This window comes from Gallus gallus, chromosome 3 (assembly GCF_016699485.2).
Source record: "Gallus gallus isolate bGalGal1 chromosome 3, bGalGal1.mat.broiler.GRCg7b, whole genome shotgun sequence".
Lineage (NCBI taxonomy): Eukaryota > Metazoa > Chordata > Aves > Galliformes > Phasianidae > Gallus > Gallus gallus.
In genome coordinates, this window is record NC_052534.1 from 52,491,310 (window position 1) to 52,518,829 (window position 27,520).

Below are 27,520 nucleotides of genomic sequence, written 5' to 3' on the forward strand. Positions count from 1 at the left end.
TTTTCAGTGGATGTCTCGAGCAGAAATGAAAGAATGCTTTTTACAGGAGTTCAGGGTGACATATAGTCAAGAAATGTGTTGAGGAAATTATTGTTTTGTATAAACCAAACTCAGTCTCTTCTCAGTTTTATTCAGACCTCTTCACCTCTCTGTCTCTTCTCAAGACTACTTTTACTGTTTTAGTTTTAAGAGCTAATAAAATATACAGAACACTTGTGTCAATTTTAGATTGTTAGTGTCAGGGTTGTGTTACTCCATTCTCCATAAGACTTCATTAAAATGTTGGCACTCTATCAAGAGGGAGAACCAGGTCCATGCTATCTGAAAAATTCTTTCACTGGTGTTTTGAGGCTTCTTTCAAGTTGTAGAGTAGAGATGTCTCTTTAACACAGAAATGTTGGACCTGTGTGAAACTAGTGTGGGAATAGAAGATTATGGACTAACTTTCGGCTAAACTCTTGAAGGCACTGTATGTTATTCAGGCCTACTTGCCTTGCCAAAGGCTCTGTAATTGAGGAGGACAAGGAAGATAATTATCCCATGGAGCTCTGAGAAATGAAATCAGCAGAGTGAAATAATGGAGACAAAGATGACTTGGGGTTTGGAATTAGATGATCCTCCAACCCAAGCCATTCTATGAATTTTCTTCTTGCCTTTTAAGTGAGAGGGTTTTACAGATAATATATATACTATGGCATGCATTGATTATAACCATCTCAAAATGAGTGTTCTTGCACATCCCAGACAGGTGAAGTCATTACAAATCAGTAGCTAGCTGTTGGATCCCTGGAAGAGCAATGTTACTCAGCAGCTGCAGCATTCCATAGCTATGAAGTTTCACTCTATGGAAGACAGCAAAGAAAACCAAGGCGTAGCATGGAAAACAAAAGTAATGTATACTATTGAAATAAATGATCTTTTTAATAGGAAGAACATGAAATGACGTAGCGTTCTCTAACTTATGCTCTTTGGGATCTCAGCATTCTGTGTATCCAGGGAATTCAGTGTGGTTACCCCAGGTATCCTAAGTTTCCCATATAAGTGGAAAACTCACCAAATTCAAGAAAATACAACAGATTTGTTCATCTTTCTTCCTCTTCTCTTCCTATGTCACTAAATGTTTGATGTTAATGCTTCTCCTTGATCCCACACAGTGCCAGAACCTGAATGAGTCACTGAGAGAGGCAGACTTGTTGGACAGCAAAGGCACAGAGGCAGTGTTACTAACAGTTATGAAACAATAGGGAATATTTGAATGTCCAAAAAAGGAAGCACTCAACTTTTGTTGTGCTAGGCTGTCACTGGCTTATTGTCAACTCATTAGGAAGCATCCCGAGCAATGACAGGGGAATGTATTTGAAAATGCATTTGGGACTGGTTTGCAGGCAGCACAATGTTTACACTCACTTCAAGATTTTTTCCTTTTTTGTATTGGATTATTGTTCTAAGAGTACGTATACTTAGGACTGTTGATTAGCACTAGCCAGAAAACAGCAGTTTCTTTTGATGAGTATTTCTAAGGTTTTAAAATTTGGTTTCAGTTCACATGTGCTGGAATGAAAGTGGGAATTTCTTTGTCCTTTTGGCAAAAAGAAAAAGAAAGAAGATTCAAGAGAGAGAAAACAGTCAACAATAATACAATTAAAATACAAACTTGGCATTAACCAGGCCTATGAGAAAAAGCCAGCTGCTTCTGGTAAGCTGAAGACCTTATAAATAACACCTTTTGTTATTCTGCATTCTTCCACGACAGGCTATAGGAAACCTTTCTGATTAACAAAACATTCTATGTCTGGCAGAATAGCAATTCTGGAAATAAAAAGCATCACTGAAACTATTTTCATTAGTTTTACCGAGAACCCAAGAGCCAACTTCACCTTAGGAGATTAGAACTGGAGGCAGAGAAAATGAAGACATCTGCAAATCCTAATCTTTATTCCCTTTAGAGGAAGCTGCCTCTAAATTACACTGATTTGAAAATGCGCAGTTTCATGAGAAAGTGTTAATGGCACCTACATTTGACTCTCAGAAACATGAAGATCATCCCAAGAGTAATGCCTGCGATGACAAATATGAGTGTGGAGACTACATATCTTCTCTCATTGCCAAATTGGTATGTTTTGACCTGAAAAATTGCTTGTTTCCAAAAACAAAACAAAACAAAAAAAGGGTGGGCTCATAATAGACAATTTGTGATTGCAAAGACTTCCTAGGTTGGAGAATAAAAGGGGAGCAGGTCAAATTGAAGAACATACTTTAAAAATAGATTGGTTCCAGTTTTCTCTTTTCAGGTGAGAATTCCGGTACTGTGACCATACCTAAAATTTATAAATTGCTTCAAAAAGTTGAAAATATTATAATTCAAAAATTCCAGTTGATGTTTGGAATAAGTTATCAGGAAAGGAAATTGCAGCAAGAGGCATAAATCAGCTTAAGAGTGACCAAGGTTTATCTCTGGAAAAGCAATAAGGTGAGAGATAAAGTGAAAAACAGAAAGTATAATGGAAATGTAAGTGAAAGAAAGGTAGGCATAACAAGATATGTTGGCCTTATTCCTATTTTATGCTTTAATTGTTCTGTGCAAGAATCAACTTAGGCCTCACCTATGGACATAAATGCATTCCCTACATGGCTTACTTCTATAAAACCTGTGGTTTTGCACCATATTCTTTAGTTGCAAGCAGATGCAGTATCAATACCAGATCAGCAAGATACCACATCTAGAGGAGAAAAATATATTCTGGAATTCAAAAAAAGCATACCAAGTGTAGTGACCCAAAAGTGGCCCCAATAGTGGGCTTGATCCTACATCTTTTGTACCCTATGCATCCTGCTCCTGATCCAAAAGCAGTGGGTCTGGTATTGGGTCTGGCACCCGTTGTGCAAGAGCAGCACTGTGCTGTCAGTGGGGATTGGGACTGGCTGGCACTAGTACACTCTTCCACTTCAGCTGTGGACTTAGTTGTCATCACTTCAGGGCTCTGTATTTTGTGTATTGTTGTGTAGACATGAATAACCTCATGGAACTTTGTCTACTGTTTTAATGTAAAAAGAAATTTTGATTGTTGGTGCACCTCAGAGGTGCAACACTTACTATCTTCTGGCGTTTCACTTCTGGTCTTGTAAGACAGAGATATTCCTGGCTTCATTTGCAGAGAATAGTATTTAAAAAACTGCTTTGCTGCCTACGAGGAGACTTAGATGTTGAAACAGGCTTTTGGAAAAGCCCCTATTGTGCTTGTGTATAAGTGTAGGGTTTCTAGGGCAGGAAAGGGCCAGAAGAATAATCCTGTGGCTCTCATCTATAGGCTTCTTGTGTCTGAAGCACGTATGGGGGTGGTGGCTGTCACCATAGCTCTGTGGTGCTCAGGATGGAGAGGCTCTGTCAGAGGGGGCTCTGCCTTGCTGACAGCAGCTGCTGAGCCCTTCCTTTTTTGAGATGCTTGCTCATCTAGAGAGTTCTAACAGCAGTGCAAAGATATTTCCTTCTTCCAGGTTCTGAGCAACAGAAGTGTAATGTATCATCTCTAGATTAGATAATTTAATAAGCGTGGATTGTTTAGTAATTGTATTTCTTTTTCAAAGCTTCAGAGATCATAACTCTTAGGGAGTTTGTTGTCTTCACTACAGGATTATTTGCTATTAAAACTTGAGTGTTTCTATCATCACAAATCTTTTCTACATGCAAGAACCTTAGTTTGAGCAGTGTGACATTTTTAGCTCAATTTAGTGGGCTGACAAGGGAATATTAGCTACACTTTATTAGTTCCACTCCCCAGCTGCTAATCTGATCTCTCTGTGCAGAAAGCCAATCTCTGTGTGTAGTACAGGTGTTATTTCACAGAGTGCTCTCACATAAGCAAGACTAGCCCAAAAGTCATTAACATCAAGGCAAAAAGTCTGACTCTGCGGTGAAGATATGGTCACGGCAACAGACTTACAGCAGATAGTCACAAATAGCTTTGGGTAGGCTTAAGACATTACCTTCTGTGGAAAAAAAAAAAAAAAAAAAGAAAAAGAAAATGGTCGTTTCACACACAGAAAACACTTAGGGAATGGCTTTCTCCAAAGTTTTGAGATACTTTGCTTTGATTCACTTCTGAAATTTTTAGTTTTGTACAATCATGTTTAAAAATCCCTTTAACGCTACAACAACCTATCTGTGCTTTTGTGGTCTCCAAAATGCAGGTGCACTAGAGAGGTCACTTTTTATGTGGAAAAAAAGCTCCTGATTAGACACACGAGAAATAACTTCAGTTTATTTCCTTTGAGATTTCTCAGACAAGTCAGTATTCCTTCAGTGTGAGAAAGAAGCCATGGGCAATGTGGCATGACTTGCCACAGCAAGAGATGAATTTATTTTTCCCATGCTAGCACAATGTCTGGGCTCACACATCAGTCCATAATTTTGCATATTATTAAAAATGCATTGATTTTGCATGTCAGTAACAAGATTTGTGGTAGGTGGCTGGCATTATTTGCTGCCATGAAGCCTAGGAGACTGACTGTAAAAATGATATTTACAGTATGGACAATATCTTTGTAACTAGACAAGTCTGCATCTCAGCAGACCATGACACTGAGCTGTTCCACTGAATGCAAGATTCCTCATAGTGTGGCTGTTTTAAAAGCTGTCCAGTTAACAGCAGCACCCATGGCCCTGCCAAGGCCACCCATCAGCCACAGTCTGCAGGAGTATGCATCTTGTGCAGCAGAGGAATGCCAGAGCTGGCCATGCGTTTTCCCCTTCAGGTGGGGACCATTCTGGTGGAAAGAAGCCCCTGCTGGCGATGGACCTACTTGCTTCATGGCTCTTCTGCACAGGAAGAAAGCAGATGTGGAGTTTCCTTTCTTTAAGTTACTCTTTAAGCAAAGTAAGTGAAACTGTTATTAAGTCTTTTGTTGCATTAATGTATATCCTGGACAATTGTTTTGGAGTTCAGCATAATATGGTGAGTTTCCCTGGCTTAATAAATGTCCTCATTGTACACAAGATCTGGCAGATAACTGCAAGCAACTGAGTTACTGCTGGGCTGAGTTTTCAGACATATTGTTTGTAGACATACATTTTGTTCATTTTTGTTTTTCTCTAATCCCTGTAATGAAGGGGAAACAAAAGCAAGCTATATACATCTCATTTTGATAACAAAATAGAATGCTTGCAGTAACATGATGTATTATGTCTTTCAAGTCCTCTAGCAAAGCTAGATGATGGGAATGACTTTGTAGATAACAGAGCTTGCTTGTGTCACAAAATTCAGATGAGGAAGCCAACGTTAGCTAGAGCCTTCCTTGTTTACTCCCTGTGAAAGCAAAATAGGCAACTTCTAGCTTAATGCTACTGAGGACCACATTCAGATATCTTGAAAGTCCACCAGCAAGCCTATCTGGTGTTTCAGGTTGAATATTAGGAAAAACTCTGAAAGAGCAGTCAGGTGCTGGAATGGACAGCCCAGGGAGATGGTTGAGTCACTGTACCTAGAGGTGTTCAATAAATGTTTAGATGTGGCACTAAGAGACATGATTTAGTATGGAAATATTATTGGTAGTTAGACAGCTGGACTGGATGATCTTGGAGGTCTTTGCCAACCCTGATGATTCTATGATTCCTGTTGACTAATAGAAGGCAACTCCCTTCACAGTGCTTGTGTAGTCTCTAGACTGTACCTGTGTGGTTCTTGGCCTATTCTACAGCCTGCAGATGTGTAATTGGGTGGTATTTAAATCATTCTAAAATGAATTTGAGAATAGTCACCCTGGGAAGGAATACAGATTCTTTACTGTAGTATAAATTCCCTTTAGTTCACTCTCTTGCTTTTAGGTATTGTTTTCTGCCCTGAACTTTAAAAGTACGATTGTGAAAACTGGGATAAAAATCCCCACTAGAGAGGACAAAGACTGGCTGGCTGGTGGCTCTGTGCATGCTGTAATAGTAAGTGACATTCTGGCCTCCCAGACACAGAGCTAGTTTTTGCTTAGGTTGCAGAATCAGAATTTCACCTGTCCTCTGCAAGCTGTTTGTGGTAAATGTAATGGTTCCAACTGAAGTTCTGTTCTGGGGAAATGAGCAATATAGTGGTTTATGTGTGGAAAATCAAATAGCTTGAATGGTTATAACCTAATGAGTTCTCCACATTTTTCATCAAGAAAGCTTTTTCCAGTTGCGTGCTTTAACTAAGCACCATAAAAATACTTGGAATGGGAAACAATTTCAATATAGGTAGATATGCAAAGAATAAGTATAAGTAACTTTTCAACAAAATATGCAAGGCAGTGCAGGGAAGAGCATTACAGGGTCAGAGGGCCATCAGCTTGTGGTAGCAAAAAATGAGCAGTATGTCCATCTCCGCCAATTTCAGTAATACTCTAGGATCCTAGTACAAGAAACCTGACAGAGGGTATCTGCATAAAACTGTTCTTAGTGGAACTTTTCTTTCTAAATCTATCAGCAGGTGATTCATGTCCTAAAGCATGAGAGAATGTCAGCTTATATTTTTACATGCTAGGTTTAGGTGAAAAGGGAAGAAGCACATAAACATTTTTTAGTTCCAAAGTATTTTGTCTTTTGTATTAGGAATTATGTAATGAGAAATGCAGGATGTTGTTTTTCTTTGGTCGACATCTTGCCATCAGATCCCAGAGTAACTGAGCATATCACTGGAGATGTACTGTATTCAGAGGGGGTTAAAAGAGCCTGAAGATGAGTATCTAGAAGCTGATTCATGGAATACAATCTCAGAGAGCATTTCACAAATGGCAAGATGTTTAACAGATGTATCATCTTTCAGTGTTAAGCTCCTCTGAGCTGCAGACTAATGTTGATGTATTGGAGGTCGATGGCTGCTTTCTGTCAATGCAGTCTTTTGGCTCAAACACTTTTCATTGGGAAGAGTCATTCAGAAAATCAAACCATTGGTCACCGCCTTCATCTACTAGACAAAAGTATCATCTCCATGCTTACTGAAAATTAGATACCAGAATCTATTTTTAGAGGCCAAATGAGGTTTTCTAAAAGATGATTTGATCTGCAAATGCCTAAATGTAGCTTAAAAATCTGATCCCCTGTGAACTATATGATTGTATTATAGAATGTGAATTTGATGTTTGAGTGACCTGAATTAGGTATTTTAAACACATACTTCCCCTCTAGATGAGTTTTCCATGTTGAACTTTATTTCAGATAATTGGAGGTGTAGACAGAAATGTTGGAGATATTCCTAAGATGAAAGAAAAGACGCTGAGTATGGAAAAGTATTCCAGACTGTAAGGCCCAGACTATAGCATTTCATAAGACTTTGGAGCTAGTCCTGGATCAAGATTTTAATTTCTCTGAGTTTATTTTGAAGGATATGTGTATCTTCATGGAAGAGAATTCTGTTACAAACCATTTAAACAAGAGATTCTCTTTAAGTGATCATTGTTTTTTGACTTTGTTTTTCAGATACTGCAGCCATGCTAAATAACTGAAAGCAATTGCTAGAAGGGTACACAAAATAATTCTGTCTAGTTCTCTCTACGTGTATCAGAAATGTTATTGTATTAATTATCTGAGTAGAGTGTGGGAGTTCTGTGTCTTGATGAAGAATTGTATTGGTGTTTTTTCCCCCCAAGTGGAAAGCGAGGTCAGAAAACAGAAACTGCTTCTTCTCCTTGCCTTGCTCTCTTTTTTCTGTGCTGGTATGGGAGTTTGAACTCTGTTCCCAGGCTGCATTTTAAATTCATTCTAAAGTAGAACATTCACATTTGAGTTTTTGCCCAAGGAATCATTTCACTGACTCTCCTCAAAATCCTGCACTAGTTCTGTGTGAGAAAGGCTTGAAAATATTTGCACTGATGGGGGCAAGGGGGAGAAGGGCTGAAAATGTGCTTTATGGGCTTGCTCAAAATATGTGGAAGCCAGCCATTGTGATAATAAGTGCAGCTAAGCTCTTTCCTAAAATGAGCTGGATATTAAATAGCAGGACTTAGTCTTTCTGCTAGTAAAGTTTAGCAGTGCTGGTCTTCAACTGTTCGAACTCAACGTGAATACCATGTTCTGCCTTAAGAGTTATCTCTGTGTCTCAGTTAAGCTGATTTAAAGGGGGAAAAACAAACAAACAAAGAACAACAACAACAAAAAACAAAAACGAAAGAAATATGAGAACTAATGAACTGGAATTACCAAAGTATATAGGATCTTTTGCATCTTAAAATGAATAATCCTGAGTGAGTTACCCATTTTCCGTGGAGCTGCTACAATATAAATCAAATGTGTACAAAATGAACAAAACAGTTGTGACTTTTAAGGGTCTGGCTGAGGTTTTTCAGCTCTCAAGCTTTGACCTTGGTGTCTTTGACAAGATACCTTGCCCTTTGCTGGCTGCTCACTACTGCAGAGACTGTTAAAGTGCTTTTTTCTCTAGGCCCATCTGCAGCTCTGCAGGGAGGTCACTTAAAGCCATCGTCCAAGCTCTGATGCTTGTGTGGGCTTTGTGGACAGAACACTCTCACAGCAAGCCTGTAGCAGATCTCCATGCTAGCAGATCCTGCAGTTTCAAGATCTCCTCCACACCTTCTGGACCTTTTTGTCCTTAGTGAACTGGTGGAGAAGATTTTCATGGAGGGACTTGGGCTCCTGACAGGGGGCATAGTTAGATCATCCCCATTCTCTCCTCTACCATCCCAGCAGAACTGCTCCAGTTTCACTGCTAGTGATGCCCCCATGATCCCCAAATTTGCCTGTATACCTCATTCCTCAGCACTGGGGCAGTTCTGATTTCATGTGTAAAAAGTGCTGTTTTAAGCTGTTCTCCATTTGGTGAAGACAGATCGCTCCATAGTGTCTGTTTCCGCTCCCTACACAGATCTCCTGTAGATATAACATATGCTCATAAAACCTGCTGGAAGTGGGACACGTAAACAGCAGTCACTCAGCAGTGGCGGCTCGTGCCAGCTTCAATGGAACGGAGTGTGAGGATTAAATTTATACTCTCCTCTTTCCCTACAGAAAATAGCTCTTTTGGCACCAGTTTCTTAACTTGTGTAAGAAGTCAGAGAAGCCGTGACAGTTTGCACTAACTGGTGGTCTTAATCTACCTCTGAATGTTTCAAAATCTCTCCTTCCTGGGGAGAAGGAGCTGGTGGTGAGGAGTGGGGGGAAGAGAAAGTACTTGGCTATACCAAGCAAGAGCCTGTTCTGGGCTGGTGAGAATGCCAAGGCACGGTGTTAGTGGTTATGTTACTTTTCCTACCACAGGTGTTAATCTTGGCATGTGAGACAGCTAGCGGAACAGAATGAGCACTGGCTTCCTGCGATGCAATGACGTTTCTTTAAATGGTCTGTTTCCTTAGGTTGACAAATGGCAAGCTGGCAACACTGGAAACAGATTTCCCATTGATCCACAAAACAGGTACAGAAACAAATGAGAAACAACAGATTTTACTAATTTCATTCTCCATTCCCCTCCATCTAGCCACTTGCCTCTTAAGTGGTGTCTTCTCTGGGCCAGTAAACTGGCTTTTTAGCTGACAATGCCACTCTTGCTACAACTGCATAGGCTGTGTTCATAATAATTAATTGTCCGCTTTTAAAACTCTCTCAAAAGCCTCCAAGAACTTGCTACTTCATCTATCACTACTTAATGGACTTGAATGAGACTGACTTCGAAATTATTATTATTTTTTTTTCCTCCATAGAGTCATAGAATGGCTTGGGTTGGAATGTACCTTAAAGCCCACCCAATTCTATCCTCCTATCATGGACACAGCTGCCACCCTCTAGATCAGGCTGTCCAGAGCCCTGCACAACCTGGCCTTGATGGGGTATCCACAGCTTCTCTGGGCAGCCTGTGTCAATTTCTCACCACCCTCTGAGTAAAGAATTTCCTCCCAGTATCTAACCTAAAGCTCCTCTATTTTAGTTTAAAACCACTTCCCCTTGTCTTATCATTATCTGATCATGTAAAAAGTCAGTACATGGTATAACACAATTTGCTCTGAATTTAAACATAAATTTAGCATAAACTGTCTTTTATCAGTACAACTTCAAGTTAGGATGCAGCACAAAGTGCCTACATGCAATGGCAATAACTGAGCATGTAGGAAACTCAGCTAATGAAGCTCAGCACACCTTGCACAAGCAGTGCAGTGGCTTACCCACTCCAGATCCTGCAAGAGGTGCATGAAGAACGGCAGTCTTCTGATCAGAACATACTGCTCTCTTTTGGCCTGATTGTCCTCCTTATCCTTCTTTGGAGTTATCAAAGGCTTATTGAAGTTGGCTTTTCTTTTCAGCTTCTAGTACTGGTAAAGGAATTGCCCCAACTCCTCAGGCACCTGCAGTACCTTAGCCACTTCTGAAGACGTGACAAAGATATAGAACTCATCCTTCAGCTGCTGGAGCTTCCGCTTGCAGAGGCTAACTCTGTGGGCCTCTTCTGGTTTTGATTCATGCTGTAGAAAGGTTTGATGTGAACCGAAGGAGAGGTCTCCTGAATCCTGTTCCTGACCTCTTGGCCAAGATGCTCACTGAAGGGTCTCATCATTTACTCCCTTAGTGGAGGTGTTCCTGGGACATATGACTAAAATTTCACCTCATTCTATGCTAGTATGGTCTTCATCTCCAAGCCTCAGTCAAATGTGCAAATGACATGAAAGGTTATTCTGCAGTTCTTCACTGAACGCTGCAGAAATTAGATTAAAATTCATCAGATATAAACTTAAGAACCACGCTGCCTAAAACTATTTGAGTGTCCAGGGCTGCTTGGGAAGAAACAACCCTATTACCATGCTCTGCTTCTATGCTGCCTTATATTCTTGTTCTCTTTTAATTAGGTTTATGATTTAGTTCTTTCAGGCCCAGTAACAATCAAGTGGCTCTATGGGATAGGAGTGGTTAACCCCCCCCTAACCCAATCCCACTATGCAATAACCAGCAAATCCTCAAGAGGACTGTTCTTACCCTGTCAGGAGTCACCTGCTTAGAGCAGCATTACACAAAACAGAACATTCCCCTTTGACTGTGCCAGCATGAGAGAGAGGAAAAATCCATCTTGGTGGCTCCAGGCCAGTCTGATATTTTTAATTAAAGTCTTCTCAGCACCTGGGCCCTTGCTACCCAAAAGGCCTCAACTGAATAAGTTATTTTTTATCCTGTTGTTAAAGGTGCTGCTTTTTTTTTTTAATATTGTTATTTTTATTATTTTTCTTCAATGAAAGAAATAGCTTTTCATAGCACAGACGCATCAGCTTGTCTCTTAGGTCCGGTTACTTCTAACACAGGTACAAGAAATCTTACCCTCAGTATTCTGATCATACCTGCTAACAGACAGAAAAAGATAACAGGTAACTTTCTTTCGGAAACATATATTGTGCCATTCCTACAGTATTTATAATTTGGGCCACTTCATTGTGCAAACCATCCCTGTGGAGGAAAACACCGATTTTGCATCATCTTCACAGAGACTTTCTATGATAAGAATCAAAATAAACTCATTTACATATTTGTCACCTTTGGGCATTTTTTTGGCAGTTTTCAAAAGTACTTAAGTGAAAAGCACACTTATAATGTAGGCATGCCATTTCTAACTGGTGAGATTGTAAACACTTGGCATCAAGGACCAGAATTTCTACTACATAGTGTACAGTTTTATAGCTGCTAAAGAATAATGAGACCTTTGAATTCTAGCACATTTATTGTTAGCATGCTATTTTTACTGTGATGATACAAGTGTGTGTATAAGGCTGTGCGAGGCCAGTTGTATGCACTGTACTAAACATTTGGACTAGATTAGTCTTAAATCCTAATCTGTCTTTTACAAAGTCAGATGAAAAAATTGCTGATATCTGTGGCTTTAGGTCGGGCTCACAGATAATAGCTCTGACACCTAGACTCATCTACTGGCCATTTTTAAGTTCCTGCAATACTTTTTAAGATATTAAGAGCATTTGAAGAAAATTGAATTTCTAATGGAAACATGAAATCTTTCTGAATACACTGATTGTAAAGCAATAAAAATGCTCTCAGTGCATTTTAAGCCAACAGTAATTAATTAACAATTGTAATAATAGATTTAACTCTGCTTGAGGTAGCATTGGTTTCAGATCAAGAGCTGAGATGTGAAAATTCAGGTCAAAAACATCAAAATGAAGATAACTTCAGACCTGCAAACTATAATTAATTTTGAGTGAGGATTTTTCCTTCCTTTACCTTCAGCAAAACTCTTTTCATCTATTCTTCCTCTTCATCTAGTTTCATTAAGATGTAGAATGAAAGAAACTGCTAAATTTTATTCATTATCAAGATTTCCTATAAACTTGTCATATCTTCCTTCTCACTCTTAGTGACAGAGGAGAGTAAAGCTGGTATGCAGATTGTTGTTGAGCTTTTAGTGGTTTGTTATTGCTGTAATTGTTTTTGTATTTTTTCTTGGAAATACTGGTAGAGAAGGACAGTGTGACAGTTTATACATGTTAATTGGTTACTTTCTTTTATAGTTAGTTCTCTAACATCAAGACCATTGACACTGAGGTGAAGGCTTGATAGTTGAAAGCATCATCGGTAACATGAGTATAGTTGTCAGTTCTGCAGTAATCATCATGTGTTCATAAAATGCACAGCTTTTGTGGATTCACTGTTATTGACATTTGCTTGATTTACTCTTTCCTTCCCCCCTTTGGAGACCCCATTCACTCTGTAAGCTATTCTTGCTTGCAGAAGCACAAAATGTTCTCCTTCACCAGCACTAAAGGCACCTCATCTGCTTGATTTAACACATCTTTTCAGAGCTGCTTTTGCAGACTGTTACTGTGACCTTGGGTGTTATCAAGTGTGTCTGTGAAACTTTCAGCAAATCAAAAGTTCTAATCAGGGGAAGGAAGATATCCTAGGAGATCCTTTCTTTGGTCAGTTTTCTTTGAAAAGAATTACTATTTTTTTTTTCTGTTTTGCAAAATACAAAATTCAACCTCAGAGAACTACTCAGACTGTTCTGCCTGTTAAAACAAGAGCAGATCAGTCTCAGGGTGGATTTAACAATCATTTGTCTGTCCTGTACTGTTTGACAGAGGATGAATTATAGGGAAGTGGGTGTCAAGATCATGTGATTTTCCCATGTTCCTGCAGTTCAATGGCAGTTGTGTCTGCTTATCTAGGAACAAAACTGGAAACAAAGCCTTTTAAATGAGTAAGTGCCCCAGTATGTCATTAAATGGATGCAACTTAGATTGTTCATAAGTAACCATCCTGCAAAATTTAAACACAGCACCCAAGAACCTCACTCCACAGTAGAGCTGTATACATAAAGAGGTAATTATTTCGAAGTTTTAGCACATGCTCATGTTGTACTGTATTTCATGGGCAAGTGTTCCAGGGACTGGAGTAGGCATAAGAATGGGCTTCTCCCCAGCTTGATGGAAAAATTTATATGAAGCTTTCTGCCCCTTCCACCCTCTCCCACCCACACTGTACCTACAGTCTTTGCCAAAAGATGTAAGTTGTTCTTTCTGATTCAATCTCCTTCATCATCTGAAAACATTCTTCCAACCTGGAGCGGATGTGGAAACTTAGAACAGCAGATGTGGGATTCTGTACTTTAAAAGGAGTTGGCATTGAAGCAACAAGCATGTTAGATGCTTGTATGGGGAAACCAAATGGTAGAGGAGAAAAGTCAAAGTAACAAAGGACATACCTCAGTGTCAGGTGAGGAAATGTGCATTCAGTGAGTAGATTTGACTTGTTAAAATATATCTTGTTCTTGGAAGGCCTAAAATTCTCTGTGACTCACCCTGTTATGAGTCTGTTACAATAACAATGTTGGCTCTGATCTGCCTGTTCTCCAGGAACTTGTGGTGCTTGTACTGTGTGAATTCTTTATATCTATACTTCCACAGTTCCTCCTCCTGGTAGGAAAATGTATAAGCTAATTCTTCAGCTACAGTGTTTTGTTTCACAACCTAGTATCAATATATCTCTCCTGATGTTCAGATCTCTACAGTCCATCTCTGAGTGCTTATCCAGCAGTCTGCTAGCTCATTCTTAAAAGGGCTTAAGTTGGAAGAGACCTTAAAGACCATCTAGTTATAGTCCCCCTGGCATGGTCAGGGACACATTCCACTGAACAAGGTTGCTAAAAACCCCATCCAACTTAGCCTTGAACACTTCCAGTGATGGGGCATCCATAGCTTCTCTGGCAACAGACCGGCTGCCCACCAGCATCAGGTTGATGTGGAAGAGAACATAGTCCCCACTGAGAAGAAACCACATCCCACCTACCATCAAAGGGTGAAAATCAAGATTTAGCTCAATCTTTATATAAGTGTGAATGGAAGCTGTCATGCCATGACTGCACAGGGTGGTGCATGGAGCATTTGGTGTCTCAACTACTCCAACTAAACTCTCAGCTTTACAGATAATTCTGCTTATTTCTTTGTTAATCACCATGTTTGCTCTTCAAGCCTTATCTTTATCATCTTATATGGGCATCGGTTAACATCCTCAGCTCTCTCTTCTAGCAGGTCTTTTGAATGAATGTTGCCAATGTTCCCTTGGTGCCCGGTGTATTTATGAAATGTGATAGAAGACAAGTCCAGCAAAGGAAAGGAATGAGACATTCCAAATTAAAAGATAAAGGGATGCTGCCAAACTCAGTTTTGAATACAGCCCAAGGCACAATGGGCTTAATAATTAGTTTAGGTACCAGCAGTCCAGCCTGCAGTGTTTTGTGTGGGTTGGCTTTTGGTCTGCATACTACTATTAACAAATATTGTAACAAATTAGGGAAACATTTTCTGCCAGAAGAGTGTGAAAGCTTAGGGACGTTTATTAACTTTTTCACAAGTAAGTTTTCTTCTTACTATGTTTTTCTAACACTTTCCTCTGTATGTATGTACGTGTACATGCTCAGATGTTCTATAAATTTAATGTAAAGCTTTGGGGGCAAAATATATGTTAATGTTGACACATGGGAGGAATAGGGGGGGTGGGGAACTTAAATAGAGATGATGGGAGAAAGAAGGTAGGAAGTGCAGTGGACTCAAAGAACAAGGCTGGGAACTTGATAAGATATTAGAAAGGAAGAGGAATTAAAGGGAATCAGTAAGGAGAATGATGCATATTATTATTGTTATTGTTACTATTCATACTATTTATCCATGAAACACACCTGACACACACACACACACACACACACACAAAACTGCAGAAGAAGAACATGAAGCTCCTTACACCCTTCAAGAAACAAAATGTAGCTCTGAATGGCAGCTGCAGTGTCCCAGCTGTGACTGTGGCACTCTAGGTGGGATATGTGCCCTTAACCTTGTGTGAGGAAGCTGCTTGGGGTCAGTGAATGGTGGCAAGGTCTAGTGTTCTTGAATGGTCCAAATAGTCTTCATCAGACATGAAGCAAAATACACAATGTTTTTTACGTATTGAGCATGGACCATTCAATGTGCATCTTGCCCTGGATTTCTGTGTTGCATCTGGACATATGAAGGACTGGATCATGTAGCTTTGGAGCTGCATTGTGAAACAGTGCTAAAGACAACTTCTCTGAAGAGAAATGGGATCTGACTGCCTTCAGATAGTCTTCAGATTGCTGGTACTTCAAATGATTTTATTCATAGTTAATCATTTCACATCAGTCACTCAAGAGAACTTGTTTGTTAGAGGCAGGTGGTGACTAATCATCCCTTAGCCCACCTTTATCACATTCAAGAATTGTCAGAAAGCTGACAAGAAAACTCTTAGTAACTTTTCATTATAACAAGTTGACTTAGAAGGCATCGATCCCCGCTGCTACTGGATTAAGATAAAAAGAAAGTAGGGCTTCCAAGTTCCTTTTTCTTATCCTTGGAGCTTCATTACTTAGATAATGGCAAAAATGTGTTCCTCAAATGGTGAAAGTAATACATGTGCAATCTACTTCTCTGTACAGAAATTAATCATAACTTCCAAATTTCCAAAACTTAGGTTATTATTTTTTTTAACACTTTTTTCTTTTGCTGGGGCGGTTGAGATTAGAGATTTAGAAGTTTCTCTTCCACAGCCCTATGATATTCCTTATGTTCTACTAGTCAGTGATACAACTAAGCCACATTCTGGTATTGCAGGTCAACTTGCAGTTCTCCAAGCAGAGAGGGAAGGCTAAGTGTGAGCATATTCTTCAGCCTGGTGCAGATGTTGAGGTGTCCTGTACTTCATTGCTCAACACTGTAACGTAGTTCTGAGCGTGGTGGGACATAACCTGGGGGCTGACACAACCATTTTCTTGATCCCAGAGGAGAGAAGTGGCAAAAGGCAAAGTAAAGCCACTTCTATATCAGTTCTACTGGGAGTGGAACTAACAGTAGTGAGCAAAGAGAAGCAATTTAAAGACAGCAGATGCTGCTCTTAGGCTCAGTTTATAAAAGATGTTTCAGGAAAGGAAAGGAAAGGAAAGGAAGGGAAGGGAAGGGAAGGGAAGGGAAGGGAAGGGAAGGGAAGGGAAGGGAAGGGAAGGGAAGGGAAGGGAAGGGAAGGGAAGGGAAGAACAGTGCAATGGGGAAGGATATCCTGCAGCTGGAATAGAGGACACTGTGGGGATGAAAGGATGAAAAAATGACAGATGTACTACCAAATATTTATTTATTTTAAATATTTTCCTAGGACTTTAAAGTAAAGTTGTATCTTCTGTTGTTTCTTTTGGCAGCTTATTCTAGCCATGAGTTTCTTCACGTAATGAAATTCCACCTACGGTAAATCTTCTGAGTTCCTGGCTGTTCCTGAGGTTTAACTCTTCCAAGTCTGGCTCTGCTGATCTGTCTCCCTCTGTATCAATTTAATTGCAACTCTTTATGAGATTGGTATAGCGGTTCCATCCTGGATGTCCTGGACAGGAATTTTCTTCTGTGTGTGTCAAATCCAGTTGGATGAATTATGAATTAATTAGGTCAGCTCTATTCTTTATAGTTCTCTGCTCTAGCTCTAGCACCAAGTTAGGTGCTGTCAGTAAGAAGAAACTGTTTGACCTACTGCATCTACCTAAGCAACAGAAAGTAGTCTGAACAGAACATCAGCAGAGAGGTGGTGATTGTAGTAAAAGCACGATGAACTGATGTGTGCAGGAAGCCAACAGACCTTCCCTGGAAGCTTTGGTCAAATTCTAACTGTCCAGACACAATATTAGAGAGCTTTCTCTAGGTACTCCTATCTTCAAGGTTCTGGGGATTTTTCCTATGTATTTTGAAGTCCTTTCCTTGTGGCAGCCTTTTCTGTCTTAAGAATATTTATCAGCTATTTGGGAACTTTGTATTACATCTGGAAACAAACAAACACAAACCCTGCTAATTTATTGAGTAAAAAAGAGCAGAGCATCTCCTGCATAAACTTTCCAACCTCTATCTCATGCCACTGTGCCTAAAGTACAACATTTTCTGTGGAATATGAGATCTATGTCTTCTCCAGGCAGAAGCTGTCCAGCAAGTTTATAATAATGACTGTGAAGTCACCAGATGCAATCATCTGAATCCCCTCTGCCTGTAAATCACGAAGGCATTTTATCTTTGTGAAATTAAACTTAATTCCAAGCAGACAAATTCAGCTTGAATAGTTGATTTGTCTGAGGAAAGCCTTTGAGAACATACCAAAGAACTGCTAACTTTGTACTTAAGATATTAGAGTACTACGATTTACCTAGTTATGCTCTTCTTCTTAAAGAGCTCTGCATTACTGATCAATTTTACACTACAACACAAATGTGACTTCAGTAGCCCAATCAACAGGCTGAGCACCTTCTCTTTTCCTCTATCTGTAGGGAAGAAAAAGAAGAAAATTTTTTCAGGAACATTCCTTTCACTATGTTTCGGAGTATTTAATATTTTAAATACAGAATATTTTTCTTAGTTACTGCTCACTATTTGTTCGTAAATACTGTCTTGATTTTTAATTAGCAGCTTGACAATTCAGCAAAGAAATTAACCTGAGAAGAGAGGTGGAGTACACACTAAATAAACAAGAAAGCAGAGGGGGAAATTAGTGTAGAAATGAAGTGACTCACTCAGTGTCTGTGCTGGAGTCAGAAAGTCACAAACAGGAAACAAATTGGAGTTGAAGAACATTTTATCATCTAGTGAAATAAGTTTGCAGGGTCATAATTTTTCCATCTATTCATTCTTGCCTCGCTTTTCTCCAGTGCAGATTGCTGAGCTTATGTAAACCAACATCCTTCTTTGATTCATTCAAACTGCTCTTCAGAATTCCTCAACTTACAACTGATGAAAGCATTAAAAGGAGAGCTACTTGGATGGACCTAAAAGGTGTATGTGTGGAATCTGATATGTGTGTTAAAGCTTTGATCTGTACCTGTAAATAGTGGAAGGCACTTATTTCACTGGGAGCATATGCTTAAATGCCTCTGTGAAGCAGAGTTTTACTAGGAAATTATGTAAGCTTACTATTTATTTATATATTTAGTTTTCCTTTTACGATCAATTTAATTCAGATCCATTTAATTCAGACTATAAACATTTTGTGGAAGGAGGTAACCTTTACTGTTTAAGTATTCTGGCTGCTTAATACATGAACAATTGCCATAAATAAATAATCAGTCCAGGGCACTGTGTATGGTACCACCTCTTCTTTTGCTGACTCCTTGAAAAGGGGGAGGCCAGAAATGACAGGGAAGAGGCTGAATGCATATTTTTTCTTTCCTGCAACAGACTAAGAAACAGACATCAAGTCATTTATATTGACAGAATCTGAATATTGGCTTGTTTTATGTGTACAAGAGCTTCTTCTGTGTGATATCCTTGTCTTCCCCTTAGGAGCTGTGAACATTACATAACTATCTACGCACTGTGTTACATTTTGGAAACTTGCAAGGAGGAATGTGTCACCTGTCAGACAGATGTCAGTTTGGCTGACTGCTGAGTGCCTTGAAATAGGCTCTACTCCCTTTTGCATGCATTCTCTGTGAAATGTTTTAACAGGATGAAGTGATTTCTCTCAGTTGACAAAGCTGCTCCAGTAAATGAAAAATAATTGTTCTCTCCCATAAATTTATTAAACCACAATTAAATTATTGGTATCCAAATGAAACCTGAGCCATACATATCGCATGGCATCTAACCCTGTGTACTCAGATACAGAATCTATCACAGCTGATTTAGTTGTGGAATAATATGAGTTTACCTTACTTCAGGGTAAATCAACTCTAAAGAGCTTCAGTTGGCGTGGTTATCACACAAATTTTTGTGCCAGAGCACTGCGCTCTTGGTAATAAAAATAACTGTTCTACTTCCTTTTCTTCTTTTTCTTCTTAATTTAAATAGCTTGTTATTGTGGCCCTGAATAACTGATGCTCCATAATGTATCTTACCTTAACAGACCATGAATAGTTGGAAAAATCTTTCTCTGATTTATAGTCAGAAAAGGGGGACTAAGTTCATGACTAAGTTCTGTGAAGGTTGTAGCTGTTTATCCTGTTCTTGAGTCCATCTTGAGTGAGATGAAGCCATGGATGACAACATATTTATTTGCATTGAAACTGGAAAAGGAGAATTATTATGATGATACATTGAGCAGTTTTGGAACAGTTTTGACACAGAAAACTGATCTGAATTTGGGAGATTAGAGTAACTTCCTTTGCGAATTAGTATTACTATTAACTGTCAGTGTCATACAAACAGCATCTTTCAAATGAAGTGTAATGGTTTGAAAAAATATGTAGAACAAAAGATGATAGTAATATATGCAACATTGTATCTTTCCGCTTACCTAACCTCAATCTTTTGCTGTAAGCATTAGTGGATGCCCATCTGTCCTGTTCCCAGTGGGTGCTCTGTCACTTTGCACCCCTGGCAGCTCTGTCCATGATGCCTGGACAGTGGTCAGCTACAGGGTCCTGCCACAGTTTTGTACCCTCCTCCAATCTTACAAGCTCTAGTTACTAAGATGACGCACATAGATGCCTTCAAAATGTCAAAATGCCTTCAGTTTTTTTTTTTTTTTTTTGTTAAACGTGCATATCAGTTTGATGACAGATTGCATAAATGCAGCTGAGCTCCACAGCAGGAGTCTGAAGACAGACATATTTAGTTCTGAAACAAAATATGGGTCCCGTTAATGGAAATGGTTAGACTTTTGGATGTTTTAACAAGGTAGGAGATAAATTTAGTAATTGCTATAATAACCTTTCCAAAAAAAATGTTTTTTTTTTTTTTTTTTTTTTAAAGGTTGTCCAGTCCAGCAGTAGGAACACATTTTATAACCAAGATATGCTGAGGTTAGTTGATCACCATGATGTGTCCTACTAAGTTAATTCTAGTCTGAAGAAAACCCCAGAAAATTAATCTGGTGCAGTTCAGTTAGCTTATTGATCATCTCTGAAGTCCATAACACATTAAGTACACATTGGCAAGTCTTGCTCTGGACTTATGGATTGCCAGAAATTGATATTTGCATAGATACATACATGCACACACACGTATATATATCCATATTTGTTTATAACATACTGTAAAAAGAATCTAGTCTCACACGCTTATCTTATATGAAGAAGTACTGAAGTACCAGACACACAAATCTTCATAGCTGGTATTTGTCTGGTAAATTTTAAAAGCAGACATATAAAGGGCAGAATACATAAATCATTTCTGACAATTCCAAAGAAAGACTTTGCTAAAAAAAAATTAATACTTTACGAGCTCAAAGACCATGCGAAGGTTAAGCCAGTTAACGTAAGTGCTCAAGCATCATGGGAGTCTCCATAAATTAATGTGACCCAGAAAAATCCATTGATCAAATAAACATGCCAGTTAAAATAATTGCATGCATATATTTTTTTAATGCAATACAAATTGAAAATAAGTATTTTAGTGAACAGTGTATTTTTTGACCTAAAGCTATGAATCAGTAAACTCTACAAACCATGGGTAAACCAGTTTCTACCCTGCGTGTGGAACAAGTTATGGCTTAAGAAGAGTGGTTCAGTGAGCCTCCTCTTATAAACTATTACAAACCAAATGGAGCTCACGTTTGAGAAAAGCCAACATGGATTTTCCAAAGATAAATCATGCCTGACTAACCTCATTACCTTCAACAAGAAAGAAACCCTTTCTGTTCACATAGGGACAGCAGTGTGTATTCTTTGCCTGGATTTCAAAAAGGCATTTGACACTGTTTCCTTCAGCCTCCTCCTGGGCAAACTAACAAGAGAGAGACTGGATGAATGGTCTTCAAAATGAGTAGGAGATTGTGTAACAGGCCACACTCAGAAAGTAGTGCTCAATGGTTTTTACTCAGACTGGCAGCTTGTAGCAGATAGGCTCCTTCCAAGTATTGGTACTGGTCCCTGTGCTTTTCAGTGTCTTCATATATGGTCCGGATGATTGGATTGAAAGCATTTTTGCCAAGTTTACTGATGGCACTAGAATGAGTGGTGAAGTGGACATGTCAGAAGGGAAAGCCATTTTACGGAGGGAACTGGATGGGCTGGAAGAGTGGGAAAGCAAGAACTGTGCTAAGTTTAACAAAGGCAGATCCTTCACTTGGGACTACACAACCAGAGAGCCCAGTACTGGGAAGGATCTGTGTGATCAGGGAGCAGTCCTGCTGAAAGAGGCCTGCAGTCCAAGTGGACCATGAATTCCCTTCTAGCCTGGGCCGCCTGATGATTTTACAATTGATTTTAATAGTGAACCTTCTCTCTACTGCACTTTTTAGCACTCCTGTTGTCTGCTTTATCTTACAACCACATTTTCTTAACAACTTTTTTGGTCTATATTTACTGTAGTTTGCTCAGTAACAAAGTTACTCTTTGCAATCATACAAAAAAAAAAAAAAAAGTGGTCTGTTCTATTACATCACAGAGATTCAGAACTTGCAGTGTTTTTGTTTTTGTTTTTTTTTCTTTTTTTTTCCATAGACATGAAAGATCCAGTAGTCACTGAATCAATTGGTACCAACTATTGCCATATGGACTTTGCTGTCCTTACGTATTATGTGAATAGCCTTCACTGCATTGACTTGAGTGAATCTTATTCTTGTACGAGAGACACTAGAATAGTTTGAGGTACACAAAACAATCAGTACCTTGAGCCCTCCACTTTTGAAGTTGACATTTGTTTGACCTTAATATTTCCTATGTAGAACTGAAGAAATAATAACTTTAAAAATTCTTTCAAAAATCAGCAGGACAGATCTGTACTATTCATTGCCCAGAACTAGCAATCAGGGCATTGCAAGCTAAAGTTAAAAACATAAAACAAGTCAAAAATCCTAAGATTGTTGCTTTTGATAGATAAGGTAACTGCTAGAAGCACAGTAGCTGATATTTTAAACTTCTCTCCAGAGTACAGTATCCATTTCACTGAATCACACGTGGACAATTCAATCAAAAAAATCTGTGTTTATCCTGGCAATAATTCTGGTCACCGTGAAGGGAAACATTGCCTTTCAAAATAGTGATGTTTAGATGAATAGTCCCAAAAGAGTGCTCCTTGGTTTTGACATCATTACGGATCCAGAAGTGAAATCATTAAAAAACTAAGTCACTATACAAAAGTAATGCTATTCTAGTAATCCATAAGAATTCCTTCCTTGTGCTAAGGTACACCGCAGCTTTTTGTTCAGGGATGAAAATCGCGTATCCTCACCAGGGAAAGAACATGTGATCTTGGAAGAATATGTACAATACAGGGCACTAGTGATGGAGGTGCAGGTTCTTTTTTCACCACATCCCTTATTTTTCATGACTTTGCAGGAACTCCCTAGAAGCCTACAAATTTAATACCCCATGGGGTGTTCCAGGGCAGCTCAGGAGAAATATTTCTTATAGATAGGAAGCTGAGCATTTTTCCTCCAAGTCCTTGACATTAAAAAAGGATATTACACAATGAATAACAAAAGAAAGGCTGGAGATAGGTAATAGAGTATCTGGACAGGAAGAAGGTTGATCGGCAGGGTACCTGGATGTCAGCATGATGACGTCCAAAGGCCCATCTGGTACCCAGATAGAGGACAGAAAGGGGATGCTTGGTAGTCAGGGTTTTGAGATATACTCAGAGAGTAGAAAGGAGATTCTGAGTAGGGACAGGAAACACAGAAGAATCATTCATGGGTGGAGAAATGTGGTGGCCAGGAACTTGCCTATCAGGAAAAGGTCTAGCCGAACTGTCTTCAAGACCCATGTTTGTTATTGCTACAAGATCATAAAAACAAAAAACCCATCCCCATAACTAGGATCTCCACACTTTTTTTCCCGTCAACAGTGAAGCAGGTCAACTACCACCCTGTGCTCTGACCTCTTCAAAGCCCAGACAGCTCTTCCCAGGGAAACCTTAGGTAGGTGATTCAGATATTATTACAATGCTAGATGTTCCCTTAAGGAGGCAGGAATTATCTAATCTGACCCCCAAATGTTCTGTGTACCCACCCAGAGATTAAGTAGAGATAAACCACAAGTGACTCTACTAGTCACTAGTCTCTACTTTAAGTCACTGATAAAGAAGATTTGACACAGAGGTAAGTCTCCAGTGTGCAAAGGGACTTACTGAAAAACATACTGATGCTCCACATATCATGCATCCTGAGCAACAAGATTGAGGAAGGTCTGTTGTAATAAATATGGTGTTGACCTTGTAATTCTTATTCATCTCACTTTACTGGTGGCATCTTCTCATCAGTGGGGCATGAAGAAATTCAGCACAGGTATATCTTTCCTCTGTGGGCTGGTGCAGTGCATCGTTACCTCTGACAGATTCTTGCAGCCAACTACTGCAGAATTTATTTCCGAAACATTTAAAGGTATATTTCAACATCATTTTCTCAAATTCGTAATCTTGTCTGTCCTTTTGGACATAATTTTTAAACTAGAGTAGTACACATCTCTGAAAGAGATGTGAAAAAAGCAATAGGAATTTCTCATGAAAAATCACATTGTCTGTTATGAAACTGAACTGAAATAGATTAGCTACTAAACCCTGGTCCAAATAAAAACAGTTTTCGTGACTGGGACTTAGCCAATGAAAAAGCTAATTTTTTGGTGATGTGCACTGATACCTCACAGGTCAAATGATTTTTGATGAAAACTCCAGTTGGGAAACCCAAGGCAAAAAAATGATGTATGTGTGGAAATACAAAAAGAGACAAAAAATTTCTTGTATGTTTTTTGTCTTCTTTAATATGAGGAAAGGTAGAAAATATTCTCCATGGGAAAAATGAAAGGTCTTGGGACCTCCTCTTTCCTCCTGTTTTCTCTTATAAGGTTTTCAGGTCATTTCTTCAGAGCACTAGGATGATCCCACGTATATAACATCCCAATGTCCCAGCAGTCCCAGTACAGCAGTCTGTATGCCTGTGCTTCTATTGCACAGAAAGGGCAGCTCTATTTGAAAGCTAACGCTTGTTCAAAAAAGGGTCTTTTTTTATTTCTTTTTAAAAGTTGCCATAATGTGTTTGACCTGGTATTAGAGCCCCTTCAATTGGATCTCTTTTGTGACTGAATGATAACTCCTGTAGAAAAACTTTTTTTTCCTGCTTTTTGTATTTTCTTTCTTAAATTTTCTTTCCTTTAGTTTTGTTTTTCAAATATCTACTGTCTAGACTTCTTCAGAAGATTATGTTTACATCTTCTTGTGTCTTCAACACTAAAAATGGACTCATTCACTTGAATTAATTACAAGGAAAAATAAAGAACTTTATGCCATTTGAGAAACAAATTTTGTATGTTCTTTAAGTATTTGACATGGACTTTTTTTTCCAGTCTGTATTCCATGTAAAAACAGAATCATAAATGGCAAAAAAAAATATCTGAGGAAGGTTGTTTTTGTGAAATTTCCAAGGGCTTTTTCTCTTGTACAAGAAATGAAAGATGCAGAAAAATAAGCTTTCAGATTTCTGGGTAGTTGTTTGAACTAGATCCAACCCCTAAACCTTTCAAGGCTTCTTTGCTACAAATGCATATTGACAAACACAGAGCCAAATGCCGCAGAAATAGGCTCTGGTAACTGATGTTATCGGGTGATGTTACCAGAAGAGTGCTGAAAAGGAGGGCAAATATAATTATTGTATTCAGACTGAACTTTGTAGTCTATTTAGTAATCAAAATCACTCTCCATTACAAGCAAAACCTAATCTTTCATTCTGATGTCAATCCCCACTAGTATAACATTTGTAGTTTTCCATATTTTAGAAAAATGATCCTTTCCTTTGCAGTTCAAAGTTTAAGAGCTCTTTCTCCTCTTTTGTTTTGTTTTGTTTTGTTTATTAATAACTTCAAAACACTCCTTGCTTAATCCAGTAGTTCTACAAGAATCTCACTTCTTTTTCCACTGACCTATATACATTCTTTCTCTTCTTCAGGCTTTCTTCTGAAAAAGCCCAGAATGGTAAGGCTGAGAGATGCAGTACCTCCTCCTGCATACTCTAATTTCTCCAGTTCCAGAGCAAGCATTGTTCTGTCTGATCATGGTATCCCTTCATTTATTTTTAGACACAAAATTTGTGATTGATAGCTAGATGTGTGGACTCAGATTCTGCTTTAATCATATAGTATTTTCCTAAGTGTGCACTAGTCTGGCTATTTGAGTAATCTGTTTTGAAGATGAAATAATCTCAAATGGAAACAGGGGAGAAGTTTAATAGATAACATTAACCTTATATTAACAGATCCCATGCAACTTAAAAGTAACTCATAGAGCATGATAAGAGGACATCTTGTTTTGCCTTTTCACTCAGTCTAGTCAAGACATATTCTAAGAGAGAACAGCAAAACAAATATAAAGCCTCAAATCCCAAAATGTGTGTGTGTGTGTTTTTTGGCAGTGAAATGTTTCTTCATTACCTGATTTTTCCCAAATGAACCTCTGCCATACACTGTGATTGAGGAGAGTTGCACCCTCAATTTCTAAATAAGATACATTTTTCTTGAAAGAACAATGTTGGATTTTATTTAAAATTTCCTAGCCATATGTGTATTTGTATGTGTATTGGTAAGGCACTGGACCAAGTTGTCCAGAGAAATTATGGCTGCCCCACAGGCTGGAGGCTTTCAAGGCCACACTGAATGGGGCACTGAGCAACTTCATGTAGTGAAAGTTGTACCTGCCTGTGGCAGGGAGTTGGAACTCAATGGTCTTTAAAGTCTCTTCCAACTCAAAACGGTCTGTTCTCTTATGATTCTGTGATTTGGAGGAGTCTCTATTGATATAAATATATAAATGTATATAGTGTATTCCTTATTATAAACCCATATATTATTATGGTGGTCACAGTAGTCAACTGAGGTGCTGTATCTTCTTCACAATAAGCCAATTCTGAATATTCTTCTGAATAAACCAATTTTCTGAAGATATGTTTTGCAAGAATATCCTTACGAGAAAGCAATATTTTTTTAAACTTGCATGGAAAGTCATCTTGCAAGAGGGTCTTCATTTTTCAAATTCCGTGACCGCAACTGAAGCACTTAAACTGAAAAAAAAGTACTATTAAAACATAAATCTTCATAAAAATCACAGATTTGACATGCCATTATTTCTGTTCCTTAGCAAACCATGCAGTCATTTTCCATTCATTTAAAATGCAGTCAAGTAAGATCAATTCAGGCTTTGCTTGTCTGTATCCTGTGATGTAATGTTGTCTAATGAAGCTGGAAAGTATAAAATCTGACTTCAGTCAGCCAGACCAATATAATACTCTTCCTCTGTCTTGACCTTTAAATAAAAGTGTAGCACACAAGGCAATGAGTGCTGCCTGTAGCTGGCACTTGTGGCAACATGTTGAGTACAAATACAGATGATAGATATGTTGTTATGAGTCATTTACATAATGTTATCTTAGCAAAGAATTTATTTCATATGAGAAAATTCGATTAAAGAAACAGCAAGATGACAAATCTCGAAATAAATTGTTGACCTGAGATGGATAAATTAGCTTTAGTTCAACTTCCTCTATATCTGCCATGTTACAGTTACATAAGAATGTAGTCATGTACTCAAATATTAGTTTTCCATGGACAGGTTCAGCCTCTGTTGTAGTGTATGTGTGAAGCTCATGAAGACACAATCTGAGTGCAGCACTATACATTTCCTAATAGATCTTTTAATGGGCTTGCCTAAGAAAATAAGTGCTTTAGAAAGACTGATCCATCCTGTCTCTCTCCATGTGTGTACCCAGTCATACATGCATGTGCATAAGTGCATTTCTCAGATTCCTATAAAACATGTTAATGTTACAGCTTTAAAAGGCCTTTGCATGACAGAGACAATGATCTCCTTGTGCAGTTGATGGGAAACTTGACTGCATTTTGCAGTCAACTGGAATCAACCATGCAGAAATAATTCACATGACATCTTGTTCCATTCAGTTCCATGCTGTAAGTCAGAACCTCCAAGCAGTGACCTGATGTGTGTATTAAGGTTAAAATGCTACTCTGCAATCATTTGTAGTTTTCTGCAGTTCTGTTTGCCAGTGGATTTTATCAAATGAGCACACAAAGAAGCTAAATACTTAAGCAAGAAATGCTGTAGGACACATTTCCAGTAAAAGTTAAAGAGTTTTGGTATATAT

The 27,520-nt window shown here is 38.7% G+C and overlaps 1 long non-coding RNA gene across 1 annotated transcript; it reads left to right on the forward strand.

Moving 5' to 3' along the window:
- Positions 1-4,006: 4,006 nt before the first annotated feature.
- Positions 4,007-24,664, forward strand: LOC121110203. Its single transcript, XR_005858935.1, has 3 exons — positions 4,007-4,874; positions 9,331-9,389; positions 16,665-24,664. It is a non-coding gene; the product is annotated as an uncharacterized LOC121110203 (long non-coding RNA).
- The last annotated feature ends 2,856 nt before the right edge of the window (positions 24,665-27,520 follow it).